This window comes from Petromyzon marinus, chromosome 43 (genome assembly GCF_048934315.1).
Source record: "Petromyzon marinus isolate PM22_M1 ecotype Great Lakes invasive population chromosome 43, UKy_Petmar_22M1.pri1.0, whole genome shotgun sequence".
Classification (NCBI taxonomy): Eukaryota; Metazoa; Chordata; class Hyperoartia; order Petromyzontiformes; family Petromyzontidae; genus Petromyzon; species Petromyzon marinus.
This window is the reverse complement of record NC_133709.1, coordinates 15,496,945-15,505,874: the sequence shown is the minus strand read 5'-3', so window position 1 is coordinate 15,505,874 and position 8,930 is coordinate 15,496,945. Positions and strand designations below refer to the sequence as shown.

The following is an 8,930-nucleotide window of genomic DNA, read 5'->3' as shown; positions in this document are numbered from 1 at the left end:
CTAGCCTATTGATCACTGGCCTCACTGAGCCCCGGACCTTATAAGGACGGCGGGGCTTGGGGTCCAGGGTCCTATCTTCAGGTGGGCTTCTGGGTCTTCGGCTTGAGGCGAACTGCCTCAGCCGCACTGGGGTCCGGCTTTTATGGGGCTCCCAGGGTCACCCAGCCCCTGGTCACGCCCACCATTTGGAACCTTCTCGAGGGACCTGGATTGTTGTGCAATCCTCCCCAGCCGCCCACCCGGGGACCTGGGGTGTCCCCCTCCGGTTCCCAACCGTCCCCCCCCCCCCCCCCCCGGGATGCCTGACCCACGAGTCCTGCTTAGCACAGGCCGGACTCGAATTAAAATAAAGTGACCGTTCATTATTGATGGCAAGGGGAGATGTCGGTGTTCACCAATTGTCACAAATGTTCACCGTAAGTGCGAGCAAAAGCAATCAAAGTGAAACTGCACTGAGTTCAAATTAAAAGCGGATTCTGCTTCTTTATTTCAACTTCTATTCGACGTTCAAAAAATAAATATTATCACGCACAAATTAACTGAATGGGTTATTTATTATTACTCACTAATGGTGCACAAAACTCAAAGATAAAATACAAAAACAGAGGGCAGACGTGGCTCTTATCATAAGAGGCGCTGGTATATTTTGGGAGAAAATGTATCGTTCTGGTAACAAACTAATAATTAGTTACATTTTTAATCTAAGCCTTTCGTGAAAATCAAAAGAATTGCATGGGAATCCACGAAGCCAAGCCAGCGTTACCCGCAGCGTGTCAGGCGTTCGGCACAGATCATCAAAACTATACGTATAAAGTTGACTTTAAAAATAAATGATAAAAACGTTATGTGAGGGTAAATAAAAATGAAATAACAATGTCTTAACTTTTGGGCCAAACTGTATGTGTATTGAATATATACTGTATGATTAAATATATAAAATCGACGTTTCAGGCAATGGGCTTTCTTTAGGGCACATCACAGTTGGCCCTTCATGACGTCGTTTGTAAGAGGGTGGCCGAAAAATCAGGATACATTGGGTTATTGTATTTATTTGAGAAATAACGGACGGTTATTTCGTTTAATTTTATCAAATGTTACAAATGAATTCGATTAACATGAATGCACGATTTCCCTCCTGAAATTCATTTAAGACCTCTTTGAGACTACAGCTGCCTTCTCTGTAGCATGCATAACAACAAATTGAACTCGTTCATCTTTAATCAGTGGCCGTTCATCAGAGTATTTTACGAATTAAAGTGAGATTGGGGTTCCTTTAAAAATACTATATTGACTTCTGAGACATTTGATCGTGCATCGGTTCATGGACTCAAATTGTATTTCTTTTGGTGATAAAACAGTCCCACGTGTGTTGGGATCCCAGTCCGGATGGGAGGAGTAATTGTGGATGTGTTGACTGCGTTGCTGTGGCAGGACCCAACCACGACTGTGGCAGCTGGAGCGGAGGGCACCTCGTCCGGTAACGACCTCACGGTCTTGGCCCCCACCTCGTCCAACGAGGTGCTGGTGGCGGCCGACGAGAGGCATTGCACCCAACCCAGCTGCCTTCCCCATGGCCGGCCGGAACCCTCCCTCGTGTCAGCCACAGCACACGAGAACATCGGCGTGTCTATGCTGCCTGCACCCCAAGGTGAGCGTGTGGTTACGCAGCCTTGTGGCATCTTGTTAGGGTGGCAGCTACCAACGCAAGGGCCGCTTTGGAGCCACTGCTGTTGCCCTTCATGAGTAGCACGGAGGCTCAAAACACCCAGCAGCCCACGTGGCAGGCGAATCATATTTTTCGCGAACTTGAGCCTAACACGGAAATGTGGAGCAAAATCTTTGTGGTTAAGAGTAGCAGCACGGGTGCTGGCTGGGGCCACTGAATATCCACGCCAGCCCCATCGGCAGTGCAGCGCTCTGCGATGACGCCGGCTTCCACCACCACCGATCCCTTTGTGCAGAGGAGGACGACGGCATTCCGGCGGCACGGCTCTCGCTGTTTGCGCCGGAGCGGCTGAGCCTCAGGTGGGAGAACGACGTGGGCAAGGGTGCCGGCCTGCGCAACCTGGGGAACACCTGCTTCCTCAACGCCACGCTGCAGTGCCTCGCCTACACGCCGCCGCTCGTGAACTACCTGCTGCTGCAAGAGCACTGCAGGACCTGTAAGTACCCCCCTGGCACTCTCGTTTAACCATGGGCTAGGTTATTGGCAGTTATTTTGCTGCGATAAATTTCCCACGTGATAAGCCACTTCGTTGAGCTAGCATTTGTGGTCCAGGTCGCTTCTGAAGAAGCTAATAGCTCAGTGGGCTTTATCTGGTAAAATAAAAAAAAAGTTTAGTTTTAAATGTAGATTTTTTAAAAGTGATTTGTTTACCTTACCAATACTTTGTACTCTTATCTTTTTTTGTATTGTGCCCTCGTTCGCAGGCCAACAGAGCGACTTTTGCCTGATGTGCGTCATGGAGCGTCACGTCGTCAACACGTTCAACAACTCAAAGAGAGTGCTGACACCCAAGGTCATCACTAAAAACATCACGCGTGAGTCCCACAACTACGTTAAAACTTGCACTCGGAGGAGAAGTTATCCCCGCGATCTTTCGCCATCTGTGTTCCAAGTCCTTTGCACTGCTCCTTTTGACATGTTGGGGAGCTCTTCAAGGATGTCATCAGATCCTGTACATGTCACTTTGTCCCTATGTCCATTTCTCTGCAGGCATCGCCAAACACCTGCGCATTGGGAGACAGGAAGATGCCCACGAGTTTCTGCGATACGTGGTAGATGCCATGCAAGCCTCATGCCTCCATGGCCACAGCGAGTGAGTACCGCGCGCCAGTCAACTTGCGGCAGTCGTTCTGCAGTTCGGTACCTCACGGCTCCCTCTTGGTTTTCTGCACGATTGTCCTTCGACGTCTGTGAGAAGCTACTCACACTTTTGTGTGAACACCTGGGAGATGCAGAGGACCGGCCCAGCTGGCACCACGGTTCTTTCACCTTGGCCCTGACGTGGGCCATCTTTTGTTTGCGCATTTCACATTGCCGATAAATATCGGGGGGTCGATGTCTCGACGTCGGTGGCCCCGTGACATCATTCCTCGTGTTGACGGGCGGCACGTGGCACGCTGGGCATTACAAAACTGCCGGGCAACAGCACCGCGTGTCGGCTGCCAGCTTGCCCCCAGCTCTGTGGCTGTGCGGTGAATGTGGCTGCCCTGTGCAGACGCTACCACGTTTGGTTGCTACAGAGCACGCGTTGCAGTGCTGAAGGGAAAGAGTGAATCGACAGCTCGGGCAATGGTGTAACTGTCACACACGCGTGTGCATCCGGTAAAGGTGCTACTGCTACTGCCGCTGTAACCACCGTGTGGTGTCGTTCTCTGTGACGTGGCAGGCTGGACAGATACACGGAGGCTACCACCCTCATTTACCAGATCTTCGGGGGTTACCTTCGATCACGTGGTAAGTTGTGCGCACTCCTCTACCAACTTGTAAACCGTGAGCAGCAAGCGCATCATCACCGTGTAGACGCGCTCGCGTTGCAGCGTTTACATACTCTCACGCACGTGCCACACGGAATAACCTTTTACCAGTTGGTGAAAAGTACCAATTACCTATGTCAGTGGGAAGCGTGCATTTGGTTTGACTAAGTAACATGTGACGTCCCTTCCTAATGTGTGCTTGTGTTTTGCAGTGGAGTGCATGCAGTGCTGCAACCACTCCGACACCTACGACACGTGCCTGGACATTGCACTCCATATTAATGTAAGCAATGAGAAAGCCATCGCTTAACAGTTATACATGTACGTACGGTGCGAAGGAGGTTCAACATGCATACATCAACAACAACCGCCATTCGCCACTAAATGGCGGTGATGTCACCACGGTGCTTGTGCCAGGCTGAGTGCACTTTAAGGCCACGTGAAGTGTCGAACGCCCGCTGGCAGGAGGTCACGGGGCACACCCAGGTGCCATGGGTTGACTGAGATGACTGGCCGATGTACCACCTGTGCCCCCTTCTGTGCCAACATACATCACGCAGACACATACATTTATCAGTCACTTAACATCCAAACACACTGCCAGTAGCGTGCGTCATCTCGTTTATTGAGGTCGTACGATTTAATACAAGATGTGGGTTTTCGGAGAAGCCGTCACAATATAATTCTGCAGATGTTCATGGAATGCTTCTTAAGAGTCATCATTTGTCTTTCACTCTGTTGGGCAACAGAACTCATCGGATCTGGTGGAGGCGTTTGGAGAGTTTTTCAACGAGGAGATTCTGGATGAATACACCTGTGCAAGGTGAGCGGGCCGTCGGGTGTCGAGACCCTGAAAACATTTGTCCCTTCAAAAGTCTGCAGATTAAATATATATATATCTCACAATAATATAAAAAGAAGAATATTAATTATGATAAATAATTACAAAATAATGCATTACTACGCAGAATTTTTGTTTTACAAAAAAATATTTAATAAATAATAAGTATTGTTTTTTTAACTAAAATAATAGTAAAGAAAAAATGAGAAGACTTGTCGTTTGAAATTTGCCCTCATCGGTTGGGGAACACGTGCAATGTCTGGCGTTGTTGTCGTGCAGGTGCTGTTGCAAGGGGGAAGCGACGAAGACGATGGCTCTCCACCGCCTGCCCAACGTCCTCACCGTCTCCATCAAGCGGTACAACCTCTACGGCGTCAAGATCAACCGGGTAACGATTCTGCCCCTCCACATCGCTCTAATTAATTTATTTTATTACAGCCCTTGTCAGTTCAACGCTGGAGAAAATGCCTCTCCATGTTGGAATAAGTGCTACGGAAAGACTCGCCCCCCGTCATATGACTGTAGAATTTCCACCACTTGCTCAGGGCTATCAACAGGAGATGAGCACCGTCTTCAACGCTCAAATGAGCGAGACATCACGTCATCACGTTGACGTGTAACTTAGATGGTGCCCATCTCTGCTGCCCACCCCACCACCCCTGCCGTTTCCTCTTCTAACGTTTGTCTCTGTGCGCTGCCTGTAGAACATCACCTACCCGGAGCACCTGGACATGCAACCCTTCACCTCAACGTCTCAGGGCGAGCCCGCAATCTACTCCCTGTACTCGGTGCTGGTGCACAAGGGAGCCGACTCCAACAGCGGCCATTATTATTGCTACAATAAGGTAATTACATTTGTTACCATCAAATAATAACGCACATCTGCAAATGCGCCCATAATGTTACAAATGTCTAATAGGGAGAAAGAAATTAAACAGTCTTGCAACTAAATTTTGACTTAAAACGTTCGTGACTGCAGGAATTTTTATTCTTCTGTTCTTTCAGTAAAGTCACGTAGATAGAAAAATAATAAAAATAAAGTGAATAAAATAAATAAATAACACCGCCAGTCTTGCGACTGTTCTTCAGTTTTTATGTATTTATGCAATTTCTACTTCCAGTATATACTTTATTTATTTGTATTTAGTGACTTGCTTACCTTTCCTACACTTTTCACTCCTACCGGTTTATGTATTGTTTGTTGTAACTTTCTGACCCGCCCCTACTGGACATCTGTGACAAAGAGCATCGTAGCTCAGATCCTTCCAGTCTCAATAAAAATTCAGATTTTGATTAAACTTGTCCAAGGTTATCGATGCAGTGATGTGTTCTGGCAAACCGTACCGTAACTTCAACACCATCATAGCAACCGTAGCACGCTCTGCAGCTCTGACGTTGGGGCGATGCTCTTGAGGAACTTTTTGTCTCGACTGTATCGTGCGTTGTTATTACATGAGCGGAGAATGTTGGGTGCGGTTTTGTAAACATTGTAACCAAGTGCAGCTGTGCTTTAACTGTGCACAGATCAGCGATGGACAATGGTGCCGTATGAACGACTCCATCGTGCGGCACGTCGACACCAAGGCTGTGATGAATGAGCAGGCCTACATGCTCTTCTATATTCGGTAAGTTGCCCTTCTCTCCCATCCGCTTTGACCTCCGCTTACAACCGCCCCCCAGACCAGCTCGCTGCACAGATATTGTCTTGCGCGAGCCGCAGCAGCAGTGTCTCCTTGAAAGGCAGTTGAGTTGTTCCGACTAATTTGGAGCTTAGCGCCGTGATGGATGTCCGGCCAGACAGCTCAGCGGTGGAGCGAGCGGTGGTGTTAACCGCAGTTTGCGATGTGTGGTGCCGGCATTCAGGTCCCCAGAATTGAATGCGCCACCAGCGGACAGCTACCGCCCGCTGGAGCACGTCAAGGCGAAGTCCAGGTTGTGCATCAAACGTTCCCGCTCGGTGATGGAGACCCAGGACCTCGTCACTGAACAGCAGCTCTCTTCACCGGCGTGCAAGGTAAAGGATGGTTTTGAAACTTACCCCGCGTGTGTGGAACTGCCCGGGGAGACTGTAAACCCTGACAGTGCATCATTTTACATTAGAGGAACGGTGAAGTACAGCAATCTTCTTGTTTCTACTTGAGACCAGTTTTGTTTCATTCACTCAGTGTCGAGCGGTTCGGACTTGAGCACCCTCATCTTATTTATCTCCAGAAACTCAAGATGGCGAACCGCCCCAACGGGAACAACTGCCGGAGCAACTGCAAGGGCGACAGCAGAAACAGCAGCAGCAGCAGCTGCTACCGGCAACGCCAGGCACGCAACAGCCGCGGCCGCCACCACTAGTCCCAGAGCATCCGCCACCACCACCACCACCACCCCAATCTCCAAGCAGCCACTGCCAGTCCAACAGCAACCACCGCAAGTTCCGCAGCAGTCGCCACCACCCTGATCTCACAGCAGCCACTGCCAGTCCAACAGCAACCACTGCTGTCGCCAGATCCACAGCAGCCACCACCTGTCTTGGAGAAGCTGCCATCAGCACCACAGCAGCTACTGCCACCGCCAGTCCTGCAGCAGCCAACACCACTACAGCTTGTTTCGAAGAAGCCGTCGCCAGTCCCACAGCAACCACCACCACCACCACCCAGCTCTCCTAGCAGCCGCTGCCAGTCCAACAGCAGCCGCCTCCACCCCCAAATCTTATAGCAGTTGTCGCCAGTCCAACAGAAACCACTACCATCGCCAGATCCACAGCAGCCACCGCTTGTCTGGAAGAAGCTGCAGTCAGTTCCACAGCAGCTGCCGCCACCGCCTATCCCACAGCAGCCACTTCCAACGCCAGTCCAACAGCAGCCACCGCCACTCTGGTCTCACAGCAGCCACCACCGGTGTAACAACTGGCACTCGCCCCACCGATAGTGGTTGGTGCCTGAATTCCACACGATCAAGTGGCTAACCCTTTCCTTCCTCTCAAATTCAAACTAAGTTTGAGAGACATTTTACAAAGGCACCAGGCAGCGGCTCACCACGGCGTCGCCGGCGCCCCAAAATGTACTCATCGCCAGCTCCACCATCAGCCCCGGAAATCACTTGAACATCATTGGAATCACCTTGGACTCTACATTCTCACTCGACGACCACATTCTCTAAACAATAAAGAGCTGTAATTATTACCTCAGGGCCTTATGGCACACCTGTCCAATGCTGAGATGGAAAACAATTAAAGCAACTTTAAACTCACAATCCACAATGACTTGAAAAACCCAGCACCACAGCACTTAAAATTACGCCATGATTCTGGGAAACAAGAGCCAAGATCCATGCAGCCGACACCAACCCATTACGGCTTGGAGTTTCTGTTTATTCCGAAGTCAATCGTCAAGAGAGATGGCACCATGAACGTTATTGTGATGGTGACCGTAAAATTAACTGTCTCATTACAAATGAAGACAGAGGTTGTGTCCTCCGCAACGCGAGGCCGGAGTGCGGTCTCAGTGAGGTCGTGCAAGGTATTCCCGTACGGTTCTTGTCTCCGTTAATTTAAAATGCGGGGACTTTTATTTTGCGTTGTGTCGGGGATTTAAAAAGTCACCGCTGTTGCAAAGTATTTATTTATTTATTGAACTGTGAATATGTCGGCACTTTTTTAAACTACATATCTGTTAAATCTTGACTTAAAGCTTTTGTGACTGCAAGAATTAATATTCTTTGGGTCTTTTGGTAAAGCCACGTAGATAGAAAAAAATAATCCAAATAATAACAATATCACGACGTTTCGATCACAACACAAGCAATCGTCTTCAGGTGAAAAAGAGGGGAAAATCTGCCGAGGCAGGCTGCTTATAAAGTAAAATAAAATACGTGACTTTACCGAAAGAACCAAAGAGTATGGATTCCTGCAGTCATGAAAGCTTCAAATCAAGACTGTTTATAAAGGTTCAGCTAATGTTAATGTAGAAGAGAGGTCTCCGTAACCTGCAGTAGGTCTACACCAATCAAAGAGCTGTTTACAAATGGTTTAGAGATGGGCGGGGCAGCTAATGTTAATGTCGGGGAGGTACTACGGAGCTGTGGGGGTGGCCATTGTATTGTGAGAGATGAGCATGTCAATGTGAGATATTTGAAGCTCAGCGAGAGCTTGGACAGCGCAGTGGCCACATGGAGGTGGAAAAGAATGGCAAGCCGCCATTTACTAACACAGCAAACGGTGGCTGTGTTAGTGAATGTGGCTGTGGGGGGTGGCCATTGTATTGTAAGAGAGTAGCTTCATGAAGCCATCCAAATGTATAAACACGGACACAATTTCCACTGAGATGGGTACAAACTGAGAAATCATTGGAAGGACGTTATTTACCAGTTTAGGTCAAAACTGGCTGTGATGTTCCTATCCACCGTTAGCTGTGTTATTAAATGGCGGCTTGCCATTCTTTTCCACCTCCACATGGCCACTGCGCTGTCTTACATTGACATGCTAATCTCTCACAATACAATGGCCACCCCCCACAGCTCCATAGTACCTCCCCCACATTGGCATTAGCTGCCCGCCCATCTCTAAACCTTTATCAACAGCCTGCCTCGGCAGATTTACCCCTTTTTGTTCACCTGAAGA

The 8,930-nt window shown here is 49.0% G+C and overlaps 1 long non-coding RNA gene across 1 annotated transcript; it reads right to left on the bottom strand.

Moving 5' to 3' along the window:
- Positions 1-3,568: 3,568 nt before the first annotated feature.
- Positions 3,569-6,948, bottom strand: LOC142930826 (uncharacterized). The gene is made up of 2 exons (XR_012946801.1): positions 6,360-6,948; positions 3,569-4,017 (listed from the first exon to the last, which is right to left on the bottom strand). It is a non-coding gene; the product is annotated as an uncharacterized LOC142930826 (long non-coding RNA).
- Positions 6,949-8,930: the final 1,982 nt, after the last annotated feature.